This window comes from Ambystoma mexicanum, chromosome 1q (genome assembly GCF_040938575.1).
Source record: "Ambystoma mexicanum isolate Mex_15411 chromosome 1q, UKY_AmexF1_1, whole genome shotgun sequence".
In the NCBI taxonomy this organism is placed as follows: Eukaryota; Metazoa; Chordata; class Amphibia; order Caudata; family Ambystomatidae; genus Ambystoma; species Ambystoma mexicanum.
The window spans coordinates 193,460,984-193,477,955 of record NC_090922.1 but is presented as its reverse complement, the minus strand read 5'-3'; the positions used below and the strand labels follow the sequence as shown (position 1 = coordinate 193,477,955).

General features: G+C 45.1%; 1 protein-coding gene across 4 annotated transcripts in view; it reads left to right on the top strand.

The window, feature by feature from the left end:
• The window catches only part of LMTK3 (lemur tyrosine kinase 3), a 406,442-nt gene that overhangs the window by 360,707 nt on the left and 28,763 nt on the right, over positions 1–16,972 (top strand). The window lies entirely within an intron of this gene.

Genomic DNA, 16,972 nt, shown 5'->3' with positions numbered 1-16,972 from the left:
TTTTATCATAGACACATCTGGCAAATATAACACATCTTTGGCCATTTGTATGCTTCAGAAATGATCTTTAATGTTAAGCCAAGCAGCCAGGAACCATCAATGGTGTTGTTTGTCCCCTTAGCCTTTATGATAGGCTATTTCGAAAGAGTACAATGGGTGTGTACTGAACTGTCCACCTTGGAATGGACACTTGTTATCAGAAATTAATTTAGATGTTCTACAGTCTCGGGAGGATAGCTGTAGGGAAACGTGCTCACTTTGGAAGCAAGACGTCACAGCGCACCACAGGATCGATCCCAGAGTCCATGCTTAGAAACCTCTGGGTATTAAGCGTGTTATAAATAACCCATCATATATCATATCATACTGGGCTTTGATGATGTGCTTTGCTCATTAACTCAACTGTACCATTCTTATTGGGAATACATTAATACAATGGTTTCTGGTCGTGATCATTCTAAATGTAATTGGTACTGGTAAAAAAAAACCTCTGAATAGAGCAGCTAGCAGAAGAGTTACACACAAAACAAAAACAATAATTCTGATTGGCCAGTAATATCATGGTTGGCTGCTAGGTTACAGACAAAATACTAGGCATTCCAACCCCAAAAAGGCGCCTGAGTGAGGTCTACCATGTATGCAGTCCAACCCAGGGAAGACAAACTAGCCCTCACGGTCGTCCAATCAATTTAGAGAGAGAAATGAGAACAATGCAAGTCAAGCATCTTCTATAAAAACAGACTGAAAATCGGTGCAATCACTATTGAACATCCTATGGGTGGATTATCAATGAGAGGCCTGGATGGAGTTTACTGAAACCTCTGAAAACCCCATTCCAGCGAAGGGACTCTTTCCAGTCGAGAGTGCAGTAACATGCTCACCACCACTGTGTAATACCCCATTGGTACCCAAAAGGGTTAAGCATTAGCATGATTATGATCCAGAAGCGGGAAGCGGTATTCATAATGGTTGACTTGTTTCACACCCCATACTGGACAAAAATCCCAATTAAACTGCACCAGCTGGGCCGGGGAGCAAACCAAGACCCTGTTTTTCCCTGCGGAAAGGAAAATGCACGCCTCAATATAGGTTTGTAGGGAAAAGGTCAAAGCACACTGCTTCCAAAAAAATGCTAATTATTAACACCTGACAAATTATGCGGTGGACGTATTATCTATCAAATGTGGTACTCCTAGGAATATTACATACAGGACGTGCTGCCTAAGTATAAGATGAAATAGTAAGTATAAATATCTCCAATTTTACGTCCAGCTAGCAGGAGGAGATACCATTGTAAAGACCCCCCTAATTTCCTAAAGTAAATGTAAGTGAAAGTGCTTCCCTTGACTGTGGGGGAAGAACATCTGCATGGGCACATCCAAAAGGGCACACCTGTTACCCCTTTCCAATGTACAGCAGAGAAGAGTAAACATGATACTTTTCTTCATTATGAACCATTGTACGGTTCTGATATGACCCGCGTTTGTGTACAATCCATGTCCATGCTCAAAAGAAGGGTGAACATTGCTTTTAAAAAATGAACACACGCGGATTTTCCGACATCCCTCCTGTGGGTGGAAATCTGCATCGGTTAGTGCCAACCCAGCATAGACCTCAAATGACTGCATGCAGTGTGGATATTTACTTTATGGCGTAATGTTGTGTCAAAATCCACCAGGCTATAGTGAAGGCCTAAATGCCTGCTGTTCACAACCCTGATAGTTATGGATTTCAACATGATTAGGGACATAAACCCACACCTTGATGTCCTAAATTGAGTATGCTTCCCACAACAGTAGACAGCCTCTATGCAAAGAAGCAAACCAAAACAATCTAGCATGGTTAGGCTAGCGAGAAAGGGAACCTAGCATGGTTAGGCTAGCGAGAAAGGGAACCTAGCATGGTTAGGCTAGCGAGAAAGGGAACCTAGCATGGTTAGGCTAGCGAGAAAGGGAAACTAGCATGGTTAGGCTAGCGAGAAAGGGAACCTAGCATGGTTAGGCTAGCGAGAAAGGGAACCTAGCATGGTTAGGCTAGCGAGAAAGGGAACCTAGCATGGTTAGGCTAGCGAGAAAGGGAACCTAGCATGGTTAGGCTAGCGAGAAAGTGAATATTATCTAAGAAGAAAAAAAAAAAAAAGGCCCATTACACGACCCAAGCCCCAAAGCTTGGTACCCAATGCACTGAAATGGGCAAATCCAACTGACGAAAACACCTTTTAATCCGTCAGTCTGTGCACCTATAAAAACTCCTGATGCTCAAGGGCTCAAACCATACACAAACAAATCATTGGGTGAAACTGGAAGCTGGAATGTGCCGACTTCTAGGCCTAGTGACAAAACTCGAGGATGCTTGTGCACCTTAAAATACTGCCGCACTATACACGCAACTGATAAACTTTCTCAAAAGGTCATTTTAATGGCGAAAGGCTTAGGAGATCCCTCAATCTTCCAACTTTATTAGCAAGGATGGCTCTCACAGCAGGTACTTGTATGGAGGGCGTGAAGACAGTTCTATTTTACTTTCTTTAAGTTAGCATATTTCATATGACGAAACAACAACGAAACACACCACACGTAGCCCCGCACAACAGCACACGGTGGCTACCGATCAAAAACCACGCTCAGGGAACGGTGTAAACCGAATTGAAGTTGCCAAACACAGATCACAGCTCTCTTGCTCTTTTGTCCCGCTCAGTCCTACTAACTTACACCCCCCATTACCCTCTTGCTTTACAAATCCACCAGAGCGCCTAAGGACGACACAAGTGGTGACAGTGCGCAGTATAAGAACCTTTAACATAAGATAACATAACATGATGAGAGCCCCACCTGTTCCACTCTCGTGTTGCTCTCCAACTGCCACTACAAAGCGCTCAATCTTAGAACCTTCTGAGCTAAGGAGCTTCACGTGGCTGTCCCTCTGTGAGGGATAGCTTCAAACTACGGTACTGAATACCCAGAAGCCATTGGACAATAACCAAGAACAAGCAAAAAAAGTTCTAGCAGACAGGGAACTGAGGAGAACCTTCACCTAGCTTAAAGTTCGGTATTGCCCACCCCCTTCTGTATCCCAATGCCAAAGTCCGAAAATCCCCCACCAAAGCCAGCAGTGTAGGAAAATAAATATCAGCTGCAACGAAGACAATCTACCCTGGAGAGGATGACCTAGGAGCAGAAACTTCAATCACTAAAGCATACTCTGGCAAACATTTTCTACTTGGCCGTAGAAGTTCTCACAGAAAGAAGTAGACTAATAATTAGTTCTTCCCCTAACAAAAGGATACATATCAGGCACAATCTCATGTCTGGAGTTGGAGAGAGTGGCCACATATTTCAAAAAAGTACTAGTGTTCAGTTTTCATACTGAGAAGTTGCTTAAACCACCAGCTCTGTTCAATAAAGAGTTGTGCACAGGCCCAGTCTACTGTACGAGGATGACAGGAGTTTAGTAACTAAAACACAAAGAAAGGAACAGAGCAACGGCTGAAGACCTACTGGCACACCCTATTCTTGGGAGAGGAATTAATGCACATAACGTTAAAAACAAACTTCAGAAAAAAAGCCTATTCCAAAGTTACCGCATCAAAAACATAATAATCTCTGTCTTCCTTCAGCGGACTCCCTGAGGAAGGAGGAGAGTACAGCATCAAAACAGGCTAACCTAGAACTGCTTTTTTGAACATTTGTTTACTATTTTGGATGTACCTAGCACTGTCTAAAGCTTGTCTTATGATATTAAAAGCCAGATGTCAGTCCCTGTTGTATTGAATGGTGTCTATTAGCACCCACCTGCATTGATGCAGGTGGGGTGGGTGCCCTGATTCTTTTAGATCTGTCAGCGGCATTTGACACCATAGACCACCCCACTCTGCTTACTCGCCTGTCTCAAATTGGCATCTCGGGCCAGTTGTTGGACTGGTTTTCTTCTTTCTTGGCCGACCGCACTCAGGTGCTTTCTCTTGCTTCTTTTCTTTCGCGCTCCTGCCGCCTGTCCTGCGGTGTTCCGCAGGGCTCCACCTTGTCACCCATTCTCTTCAACATTTACATCTGGCCTTTGATCTGTCTCATCTGCTCCCTTGGCATCAGGTGCTATTCCTATGCCGATGACACCCAGATCCTGATACGCTTAGATCTTGATCGGACTGCGGTGTCGTCGTGCCTCCATCAGTGCTTGACTGCTGTTGGTAAGTGGATGAGTCACAACTGGTTGAAATTCAATGGGGACAAGACAGAGGTTATGGTGGTAGGAGCCCCTCCTGATCCCACTCTTTGGGTATCTTCTTTCTGCCTGCATCCCTTGGCGCTCTTCCTGTTCCTGTGACCAAGGTGAAGAACCTGGGAGTAATTCTTTCATCCTATCTTTCTATGAATGACCAAGTGTCTGCCATATGCAAAGCTGGTCATTTTCACCTCAAACTTCTAAAGAAGGTGCTTCCTATGTTACTGGTTACTCTCCATCGTCCTGTGGTTGCAGCCCTGGTGTTGAGCATACTCGATTAGTGCAATTCCTTATATCTTGCACAGCCCGAGGGCATGATCCAATGGCTTTAACGCCTACAGAACCTAGCCGCCCAGGTGGCCACAGGGTCTCCTTACGGGGCCCATATTTCTGCTGTTTTACGTACTCTCCATTGGCTTCCAGTCATGCAGCAGATCAAGTTTAAGGCTCTTTGCATTGTACACCGGGCGCTGCATGGACAGGGGGCAGAGTACCTACAGTCTAAATTTACTCGGTATCTCCCTACCCGTTCTTTGTGCTAAGCCTCCGCTGGTCTGCTGTTGGTTCCGACGTTTCGTAGATCACGCATTGGAGGACGTGCTTTTGCAGTCATTGCCGCCCAACTGTGGAATGACTTACCTTTGACTGTAAAAAACATATCTAACCACGTGTTGTTCAGGAAAGCGCTTAAGAAATGCTTGTCTTAGTGTCTCCTGCTTTGGCTTTTGACTGCTGACCTCCTTCTCTAGCGCCATGATACCTCCGGGTGAATGCTGCTCTTTACAAATTACATTAACATAACATAACATAACCCTGCTCAGGGATCTAATACCCATTAGTAGTCCTAACATCAACGTGATTTATTCTGACTGGGGGCTTCAAGCAAGAACTATAAGGTTCTGAGTACAGTGCTCTAACCATTGACCCCGACAGGCTCTTTTAACAAAGCAGATGAGAGGGCAGAGGTGTCTGCAGCAGCAACACTTCACTTCCAACAATTTCTGCATACCAAGAAGAAAAATGAAAGGTGAAAGCATACATTCAGGGTGAAGCGTTTCTAAAAAAAGGTGGAAGGCTTCATTCTTAGAAGTGCTGGTGAAATACAAACTACATAATTAAGGTGCTGCCAATTTGGAAGTCTTCATGCAGTCCCAAAAATTGCATCTCAATGTATTATGAGATTATAATAACACGCGCCTGCAACCTTTCACTTTAAATTAGAGACGTCATGTCATCAAAATGTCAGTGAAATCACACGGCCCATGACCTCAGATTTCAACACAGGAAGTGATGTCATTTGACCCCACCCCAAAGTGACATCACGGAAAGCGATGAAACACGACCTCTCACCCGTTGAAAAAACAGGAAGTGGCATCACAGTGCATTGTTCCTAAGCACAAAACGAAAAGTATGGTTACGATATCACTATCATGTGATTTACTTTTCATACAAGAATGGATCATCATTCATATCAGTGTGTGTAGGCCCATGTTACCAAATTACTGTGAATGCAAGCAGTCGTCCAAGGCCAAATTATAATGATGTGTTATTATATAGCACTTATGCTTAAGTGCTTTGTATTGAACAAATATCCATATAATTTCACTCCAACCTGTGTTGGTACTCATTTATCAACCTCAGAAGGATGAAAGGCTGAGTTGGCCTGGCCAGGATTCGTACCTTCAATCTGCAGATTACTCACACATTGCAGCAGCGAGTGCTCAACTCACTGAGCTATATTACCGGATATAGCTATTTTACCGGCCATAGTAAAATGAGCAATTACATGTCTAAATGTTCTTAAAGTCAGAAAGCCAAGTACACTCTGTAGTGGATACCATTAAACTGGTAAATGAGATTTAACAGCAGGCCACTTCATCTGCAGGTCTGGTGCAAAGTTGGCCAAATGTCAAGCCTGCGTGCATCTACTTTTTAGACTTCAGAGGTTGGCAAAATACAAACTATTGGGAGGGTTCATAACTGTGTATTAATACATTTAGAGTAGCACAGGGAAAGCAGCGCACTCACACGGCATCCCGTACTCTTGGCACTCTTTTCTTCACACATGCAAACAAACATCCTGAACACCAGGCCAGGGAGGTAGGAAAGATAGGCACATACAACAAAGCATTAATTGTAGCACAATGAAATCAAGGGGTACTTGATGTGCTATGTTAAAACATGTCTACACTGTACCCAAGCTTTTAGGCACAAAGATTTGTCAAGTGACCGAGGACACCGAGGTGCAATGTCTTGTGATGATCGTAACAGCCGAAACAAATATGCTACAACTGCAATTTGCGAAATGCAACATTCACACTTCGAAATGGATGCTTATTCTACTCAACATGTTTTTGTAGGTTTGTGTCTGCATTGTGAATTTGAGAATTTTAAGAACACACTAACTTAGTGACTCACACCCTGAAGCGTGCTTGAAATAAACCTTTAATGAGTCTAGCAATTATTGTGTAGAATTCCAAAAAGACAAATTATATGTTATTCCTATCCTTTCTTATTTGGGGTCACTGCTCAAAATATTACACATTTGGAACACCCTTTTCTTTTTAAGAGGCTTGAACAAGAATGCCAGCCACTCCAGAAACAAAGAGCCACATGGCCCAGGCCACAGCCCAGAATCTTCAATTTTTTTTAAACAATAGGAGATATCAAGGGGTGCAAGGGAGACCACATTGATAGCAAGGGAGACCTCCTTGATCGCAGGTGTGACCCCTGATGACCCCCCATATGACGTCCCTGCTTTAAAAGTTCCTATAAAGGAAATAAATGGTTCCTCACTCTGGCCTGGCAGTAGCCAAGCATTTTGGGAACCGTATACCCTGCCTTATACTGCCACTTACCTCAAGATTCAATCAATGAAGGCTGCTTTAGTCAGGAGTATGCCACTCAATCGGCCCTTGTGTACAGACGTAGACCTAATGCTGCAGCACTACTGTGCAGGGAAATACAAAACAAGAAAGAAAGAAAGATGTGCCACTTGAGGAAGTACACAGTGGGCCTCAATACGAGTCAGGCAGAATGGGTTAACGGGGTCCGCTAATGGGTGCGGACCCGTTATTCCCATTCTGCCTGATTACGAGGTCCCCTCGCGGGACTTGGTAAGGATGCCTGGTAAAACCAGGCGTTGTTACCGGGTCCCGCGAGGGGACCAGGGAGCTAACAACAGGCCAGTCGTAATCGGCCCGTTGTTAGCTCCCTCTCCCATTCCCATTGAGCCCTATGGGGGCTCGAATGGGAATGGGAAAGGTCCGGGCCCGGGTTCCCTGAGGGACGAATTAACGGGCCCTCCAAACCAAACTCGGAATGGCCCGGTAATTCCCTATTCAGGGAACCCGGACCCGGTTTTGGAGGCAGCCATACCGCCAATAGCGGCATGGCTACTGCCAAACCGGTAATGAGGCCCAGTGTGTCCTGCTCTGGAACAGAGTTTTGCGCTGGTGATGTAGTGAAGGCGCATAGCACGGTTTATGGCAGCGCAGCAAGAGGTGGGAGAGTGAAAACCGCATAGAAACAAAAGTTTGCCCTTTTTGTGGTACCGATTTGGCCAATGTTTGAATACACTTGTACAAAGTTTCCATAATTTAAAGGTAAATTAATAGCTGTGGGTGGGCTTTCGAAGTAGCCACGGTGAGTATCCACGCTGTTGCATGAAAACAGCAAAGTGAGGATGTGTGAATTATGCCTGTCAATCTTTAGAAATAGAATGTGCGTGAATGGAAAAGATTTTCGTTTTGCAGTTGTGCTCTCCATTGACCCGTACTGGAGGACAAAGGGACTGATAGGTGAGGAAACTCACTCTTTTGCTGGTGTCGCTCAAGAGAGTTGGGTGTGTTGACAGGTATGGTGAAGGGATTCCTTAGCTCAGCAAACTGCAGAGGTGTGAAGTGCATAGAGCTACCAAAGAGAACATCAATGTGTAGGAGGCTAGTATATGCCCTCAATTTTTAGCAAGTCCTGAAAATATATTTTGAGCCCTTGGAATCAGTGACTGATGCTGTTTCAATGTACATTGAGGCAGTCAGGACGGTAGACGATTGCATGGGGTGCAGTGGACATCTCAGGCCGGCACGCACAGCTGGATCTGTATGATGACTGTGCATCCATTACTGTTGAGCCCCGGCATTCCCCTGCACATCCCCCCACTTTAATGATTACCCCATCGTACCCCCTCTGTATATTTTCGCATCGATTTGTTGTAAACTATGCGATATTGTCATCAGCACAATAATTATCTGCGCAGTAAATGGCTGATACCCGCAGAACTGCTGCAGGGTACACAAGATGCATAAATTAACGTAATGTCCCGTAGATATAAAGTTTCATATTCTGTTACAATTCAATCCACATCGTTATGTGGAAGGCAGTGTTAGGGTAGGGTGGGACCCTGGAGGAAGGGCTGTGATGGGGAAAGGGGAATTAAGTGAGTTATTCAAGTTTTGGAGTTGAGACCGGTACAGCCGTGTGGGACTCTGCATTTGTATAGCGCGTGTATGCCAAAACGGCACACTGCCCTATGAGGGAGAGCACTGATCCCCTTCAACATAAAGCTGGAATGCAAAATGCAGGGTTTCAGGGGGTGAGGAAGTTTCGACTGGCAGCTGTGAAGGTGATGTAAATGAATTGTAGTTTCAGATCATTCCAAAACAGGTTCCATTTCTACATTCACTGCATCCGAGCTAGGTTTACAATGTTATTAACATCTTGTTGTGCGCAGCACGCTCATAGGCTTCCATCCGCTAGAACCAAGAAAGGAAACAGAAAGAGAATAGTCAAAACATAAAGCAGGACATTGGGCCTCATTACGACCCAGGCGGTAAGGGGTTTACGCCAGCGTAAACAGCGCCGACCCTTACCGCCTGAGTACGAGGTCCCTTAGCGCCATGGCGGATTTAACACCTGCTTTTAGCAGGTGTTAAAATCCATGGCGCTAAGGGACCATGGAGTTAATTACGCCACCGTAATTTACGGTGGCGTAATTAACGCCTTCCCCACTCCCATTATGCCCTATGGGGCAAAAATGGGAATGGGGAAGGGTAAATGGGGATTGGGGACTTACCGCCCCGCCAAGGTCGGAATGGGGCGGTAAGTCCGCCAACCACCATGGCGGAATTGCAACCTTAGCGGCATGGACCATGGTGCTAATAGCACCATGGTTCTCCGCCAAGGTCGTAATGAGGGCCATTGTCAATAGAAGGGCAGCAGCAAGCCAGCCATTATTCTAATCATCCTGATTAAAAAAGAACACTGTAATACCTTTTTTAAACCCTAGAAAGTAAGGCGTGTTGAAGAGAGAAACAGGCAAGAATTCCAAAGGATTGGAGTCTGCAAAGGGAAACATCGACCACTGACATTTTTGAGTTTGAATCGAGTGACGTGGAAAAGAATAAGATCATGAATCTGCGAGATCGAGAGGGAGTGACTTTGGTCAATCGGTTGAAGAGACATCTAGGAGCTTGATTGTTCTGGCATTTGTGTGTCAGTGTGAGAATCTTGTAAGAGATACTGTGATGTATGGTCAACCAATGAAGGTTTCGCCTGCATTGGAATTCATGGTCGTTCACACCAAAATTATGGATAGTTCTGACTGCATTATTTTGTATAACCTGAAGACAGTACATGTTTTTTTAGAGACACCTGCTAACAAACCATTGCAATAACCAAGACGTGAGTTGATTAATGCAGTTGCCAAGGAAGCAAAATGCTCAGTAGATGCCATGGAAGTAGGCTGCTTAGTAGATAAATAAGGTTTAATTTGTCTCAACAAGCTATTCATGTAGGTACAAGACAATTTTATTTAAGCAACATGTTGATTCATAGTCAAGCTAGAGCCCAGAACCACACACAGTGTTTATACATTGGTTCTAATGGTGAAGATACTGTTGGAAATACTAAAACGAGAGTACCAGGCATCAGGTTGTTTTATTCTCTGAGAGGAGCCTACAATCATAAGCTCTGTTTTCTTAGCCATTGAGTTCTGTGTCATCCATCTTTGTAGCATGCCAAATAAATTATTGACAGACAAAACATCAGTATGATAATCGCCATCAATTTCCAGGACCAGCTGCTTATCGTCTGCATAATTAGTGTAGACAATGCCAGCGGAATCAAGCATGTCAAAAAGCGGGTGGGTATAGATATTAAACAAAATGCGGTGAAAGACATGGGCCTTGTGATAAATTACAGGTAAGTAGTTCCTGTGGAGCCTTGAAGTTCCCAATTGTCACATTTGCAATTCTTGGGCCAAGAAATGAGGAGAACCAAGTAATAGCAGACTCAAAGAAGTTAACTAGGTCTCTTAACCTATGAACCAAACAACAGATGACCACAATCTTGTGGATCTCTCCCGTCCCCTGCACACCCAAATTTGTATTGTATGAACAATTAGCAAACAATGTTTAAATATTACATTTTGAAGTTCAATTATAGCACTCTTCATACGTGAATTGTTTTATAGAAAGTTTTTTACTTAAAAAATGTTGTTTTACCAAACCATATAGTGTACCAAACTTTCAAATTTACAACTTTAAAGTTTAACACTTTGTTAACCATTTCACAATTGAATAGACGGTTACAAATCTTGATTTTCATGTCATTAGAACATTCAATAATATCCCCAAGGAGCAATTTCTTATGGAATGTTCAATCATTGACTTGTGTCTCTACGTGTTTTGGGGTTTGTTTGTCCCCTTCTTATGGAGTTGTCTATTCTCTTCAATAAATCTGGTGTCCAATCTACAATAAGCAATTAATATTTTAGTTTTCCGCGCTAATTGTATTGATTTCTGTGACTCTGTTCAAAATCTCATAAAGTGTTTTCTATTCAATTTGGGTTATTCTTCAGTGGATTAGAAATGCTTCCTCTGTAAATCAAAAACAAAAAATATAAACAAGGTTCACTCAACTTGTTCCCAGTTGTATACAGTTAAAAAACACTCCTTTAGGTGTGTTCAGAGTCTATGTGCATCTCTTCTATTAAGTATGTTGAAAAATCACCTGTGGTTCACTTCTCACAGTGTCTTCCGGTCAAGGACCATCCCTCACCAATGTCCAATAGATATGCTGTCCGTGGTAATAGTGGAGGGACCTCTCTTTTCAGTTCACTGTCCCTTCAATTATCTTGCAAGGAACATTTCTACAAGGAAAATGTAGAGGCCATTGTTGTATATGGTACTTATATGACCTAGTATTACGATACATCGAGTGGCTTGTAAAGACTATAAAAACTGTATGTCAAAAGATATCTTACCCTCCTCTTTTGTAATTAATTTGGTAGATGTCATCAACCGTTAGGTCCAATGTGGATAGTATTGGTTCTTCCCTGGGTTCTTGGTATACCCTTAGGAAACTCTAAAGGGAAAAATATTGTATTAAAGTATCCCCCTATGTCACTGAATTAAAGTTATCTATGTTGGTCAATGAACCATGCTGTTGATGGTTTATCTGGGTGCTTAACCTGGATTTTTAAGATCTCTGGTGTCCCCTGCGCCTCAGCAGTGTACCGAAATTGCAGCCTATCGCAAGGAGATGCCGCAAAATGTCCACCATAATGTTTATCTGCGTCATTGCGGTGACATCATCGCGCAATGGCGCAATGATGTCATACGTCTTTTTGTGCCGTGCGGCTGTACGCGCATGCAATGTAGGATGTACCATACTCTGTGTGACTTGAGTAAGACACATATTATCCTTTTCACTTAAAGATATACTTGTTTTGGGCATAAAAAAAATGTTCAATTCTAGGTCATGAAGATAGACGGTATTCCGATGTCATTACATTGTAATTGTACGACCATTATGTGGCCAGCCTTACTAGTGGTTTATGGATTGTCTCTTACGTTTGGATTGTGGGCTAACTCACCACAATTATGAGATTGAAAATGTGCTCACAGTCTGCTATTTCCAGTACATTATAAAAAGGTGTTTCAATAGTACCATAACCTCATATGTATACAACAGATTACACATATTACAATAAATTTCATTAGCGGTCAGTGCAATAAATCAAGTAAGTCACATTTTTTTCTCTTATGTCCACCTTCATAGCTAATCAAGGGTGAATATAATTTTCTTTGTTTCCCATTGACAAAAGATCACTTCTGAAGTTTATAAGTGTGATGTAGTTCAGTGTATAGTGCGTACTTGGTAATGTGTTCCCATTCTCACCAATGATACTCACAAAAATACTCCTAAATTGTACTCTTCATTCATGCCCCTGGGTGACACAGTGTCCATTTTTTCAATCCAGTGTAACTCTCTTTGATTTAGTTTTTTGGTGTGATTTCCACCTCGTGGAGATCTCTTTACCACTTCCAGGATAATTACTTTCAATTGTGAAATATTATTTTTTTTCTCATTGAAGTGGCGGGCAACCGGTGATCTGATGTTGTTTGTCCTGATGTTACTCTTGAGTTCATGCCAATGTACCTTGGCTTTTCTGTTTGTTTGACCGACATAGAATATTCCACAGGGACAACTAAGTCCACACACTATTGATTTTGTATCGCATGTGGCGTAATCTCTTAGTTTAATTTTAATTCCATTGTATGGATATCTTACATGGGTGCCCTTCATTATGTTATTACAATTTCCACAATTAAGACAAGCAAAGGCTCCTGTTTATCTTGTTCATAGTTTCATCTGATTCTACTTGGGTGGTCTTTCGGCCTGGATACGTTGATCTTTAAAGTTGAGGCCCCTTTCGTATGCTATGATGGGGGGTTTAGGGAACAACTTATTCAATTGTGGGTCCATTCTAATGATCTTCCAGTTTTTCTTAATTATGCTGGTGATGTGGTGGCTTTGTCCTGAGTATCTCAGGGCATATATGAATGGTGTTCCTTCTGGCTTTTCTTTTGGATTTAATAACTCATTTCTTGTTAGTCTTTCCATTTTCTCTCTAGCTTTTTCAATAATATTTCTTGAATATCCTCATTTTCTGTACTTCTCGGTCATGGTCAGATTCTCTTCTTCTAATGTTGTTGGTGTTGATATACCATGCTTCAGGCGTAAAAACGGACTGCACGGTAAATTATTACATAAATGTTCCTGGTGGTGACTCTGATAGTGTAATGTATTATTCACGTCTGTTTTCTTGTGGTATATGTTTGTTATTATACCGTGTGGTCCAATTTCAAGTTCTACATCCAAGAAATGCAGTTTTGGTGTGCCCACTTCCTTAGTGAATTTTATTCTTTCATGTATTGTGTTCAGATACTCCAGGAATAAGTCCACATCTGTCCTTGTTCCTCTGTAGACGACAAAAATGTTGTCTATGAATCTTTTCCATGTCACCAAATTTGCTTTCCATCTCTGTTCGATCAATATTTGTGTGCTTTCCAGAAATTACATGAATAGGTTTGCATGGGCGGGAGCCATCGATGACCCCATAGAGGTTCCAGCCGCTTGTAGGTAGAATTGATTTCCATACCTAAAGTAGTTGTTGACAAGTATAATTTTACTTAATTTGAGTAAAAAAACTTTGTTTGCTTTGCAGTCATTGGTATTTATTAGCGTACATTCTAGTGCCTCTAAGCTGTCTTGATGGGGAATTGATGTATACAGGCTTTGTACATCCAATGATTGTAATATGTCATCCTCTCGGATTTCTGGTAAATTGTTCAATGTGTTCAGAAAATCCGTGGTGTTGGGGGGCGTGGCTAGCGCACGACAAGATGGCCGTCTAGCCCGTGAGCTCCGGCTTCGATCAATCCTGAAGACCGACCATCCTTGCTCAGGGCCGCCCTAGCTGCACGATCAACACGCCGTTGTGTGGCGTACGGTCGCGGCCCCCACTCATCCAAAACTGGGGTTTGGGCACCGGACCGTGAGGAAGATACACCGCCCAGAAAATCCGGCGGCCTTTGGCCGCGTCGCTGGCCGCCTGCGGGCTCCGCGCGCTACCCATCCGGAGCCGCGGGGGGAGGGGCCGCGTGCGAATACACACCCTGTCCGCGTGTGGCCCGCCTAGACCTGGTGGACGTGGAGGCTCCCTGCTGGTGTCTTGGTTCTGACGGGGGCGACTGTCGGATCACCCGCGCGTCTCCCCTGCTTTTCCTGAGCCTGCGCGGAGCCCGTGGAGGACTACTGCGACGACATCTGCGGGGTCTGGCTGGACGGCTCCCACCACAAGTAGGTCCGGTGTGGTGGCTGGCGGAGGGAGGACCGTCCTCAACTAGGGACTGGCACTGGAGGGTGTGGACGCACTCGGGGAGATCCCCCCGGACAATAATCCTGTTGGGGTCTACGGAGCCCGCCACACACATAGCGAGACTCCTTGCGCCCCTGGTGCGGGCCTAGGCGGCTGGGGCATTGGACTACGCGACACAATATTACCCGTATGCCTAAACATGGCGGTTACACGCATCGGCATGCAGTGTGCTGCTGACCCCGTGGTCACCTATCCGTAACTCTCCCCTATAAGGGCCACTGCGACCTTGCCTGGTTGGTTCCCACTGCGGCTTCGTTGGACTCGCCCCCACCCCGGCTCGCTCCCTATTGCATATGGGCCGCCACGATTTGAAGGGAGCGCGCTCCAGGAAAACCGGTCCAATGGACTCCTTTGCAAGTGCTCAGCCCAGCGGGTCCGCGGATCCGCCAACGCAGCGGGCAGCTGGATCGCACGAGCTGCCAATGGAGGAGAGGGTGGATAGACTGATGGCTATGGTCCAGGGTGGCTTCTTGGCGGTGAATACAAAACTCGATGACATTGGGGCAACAATTAGCTCCCTCAAGGCGAGGGTGGACAAGGAGAGTGCCCGCACCACTGAGGCCGAAGGTAGAATCGCCACCAACGAAGAGGCGATAGCACAACATGACCGTGACATTGCCCAACTGAAGGGGGACCTCCGGAAAACTCTTAATAAGTGTGAGGATCTGGAATCTCGTTCAAGGAGAAATAACATAAGGCTGGTCGGGGTGGCCGAAACCTTCGGTAAAGGAGCTATGGAGCGCCAAGTAGAAACCCTCCTGAAGGAACTGCTGGGCCCGGATACATTCTCGGCCCACTTTCTGGTTGAACGAGCACACCGTACATCGGCACCCCCGCCCAAACCGGGCGCTCCGCCCCGTACGATAATCGCCCGTCTCCTAAACTACAGGGACAGAGACGCTATCCTGCGAGCGGCCAGGGAAAAGGGCACCTTGCTACACGAGAATAACAGAATACACATATATCCGGACTTTTCTACGAACGTCCAAACACTAAGAAGATCTTATGAACCCGTCAAGAGGCAGCTAAGGCTGCGCCAGGTCCCGTACTCACTTGTTTATCCGGCGAAAATGAGGATACAGCATGGTGGCCGGGCCCATTTTTTCGAGAATCCAACAGAAGCCATGTTGTATGTTGAGGCCTCCATCCCGCTGCCGGCTCGGGACCGGGCTGGGGGTCGCACCCCGCTGCCCCGGGGTGGGGCGGAGCCCGGTGTCCCCGAGGGTTGATGTGATTCTCCTGATGTTGCACTACTATAATGCTGCGGCCTGCTGGCCACTGGGCGGCCCTGAATGTTAATGTTTGGTTTAACGAGGCCATGTAGATCTCTTGGGCTGGAGGCCGCGTGAGTGTCGCTCATACCCCCCAGGAGTGATCCTAGGTTATGGTTCTAAGGGTACATCGTCCAGTTGGGGTTGATGATGCGGGTGGGGGGTGGGGATGGGAAAATGGCACGGTTAGGCCAGCTGTTATGCCGGCTCTGTTGGGGGATTGTACGTTAAGTGTTGCTATGTTTAAACTTGAGAGCAGTTCTATAGCAGGTCCTTCGTTTCCCTTACACGGGGGACTAGAGGGTGGGCTCCCACTTGATTTGTGGTATGAACATGACACGGGACAATAAAGGACTAGACATCAAGCTCCTATCATGGAACATCCGGGGGTTGAATAACCCAGTTAAGGCAAGAAAGATCTCAGCGTATGTGGTACGACATAACCCCCAAATACTGTTTGTGCAGGAAACGCACGCACTTGGACAGGTTAATGTTAAATTTTTGCCTAAATGGGGACCCCACAGGTATTACACTGATTACTCGTCACAATCCAGGGGAGTGCTGACCCTTATACCCCCTAAACTATGTTTCAAATATCAGTCCAGCAAAATAGACCCACAGGGGAGATATGTGTTGGTAGTGGGGGAGTTGGCGGGACATCAGACGATCCTGATTAACACATATGGCCCTAATCTAGATGATCCACAGTTTTATAGTACCCTGGCAGATATGTTAATCTCGTTCGGGGAAGCGCGGGTCGTCTGGGGTGGAGATCTCAATATGATACTGGATCAATCCCTAGACCGCTCATCGACGGCCCCTAGGGCCCCCGCTAGGGCGGCACTGGTGGTTAAACAATTGATGGAACAGATGGGCATGTTTGATGCATGGCGAGCACTACACCCGAAAGAGAAGAAATATACTTTCTACTCATCAGTGCACGATTCACACTCGCGCATTGATTACTGGATCATTAGTCAATCCCTGGCCGAGGCTATCTCTAGATGCGATATACACCCCCGTACCCTTTCTGACCACTCACCGATAACACTAGATATAAATTTGAGGGACGCCCTCCCCCCAGCGAGAAGATGGAGAATGCCACCCACAATCCTCAGAGACCCCAATGTATGTGAGGCACTGCATGTGGAGATCGCAGAATTTTTGGAAATAAACGAGGGTTCAGTCCCGAGTTATGCGACTCTGTGGGAAGCATTTAAGGTCTGGGTCAGGGGTAATATCCTGGGGAAGTCGA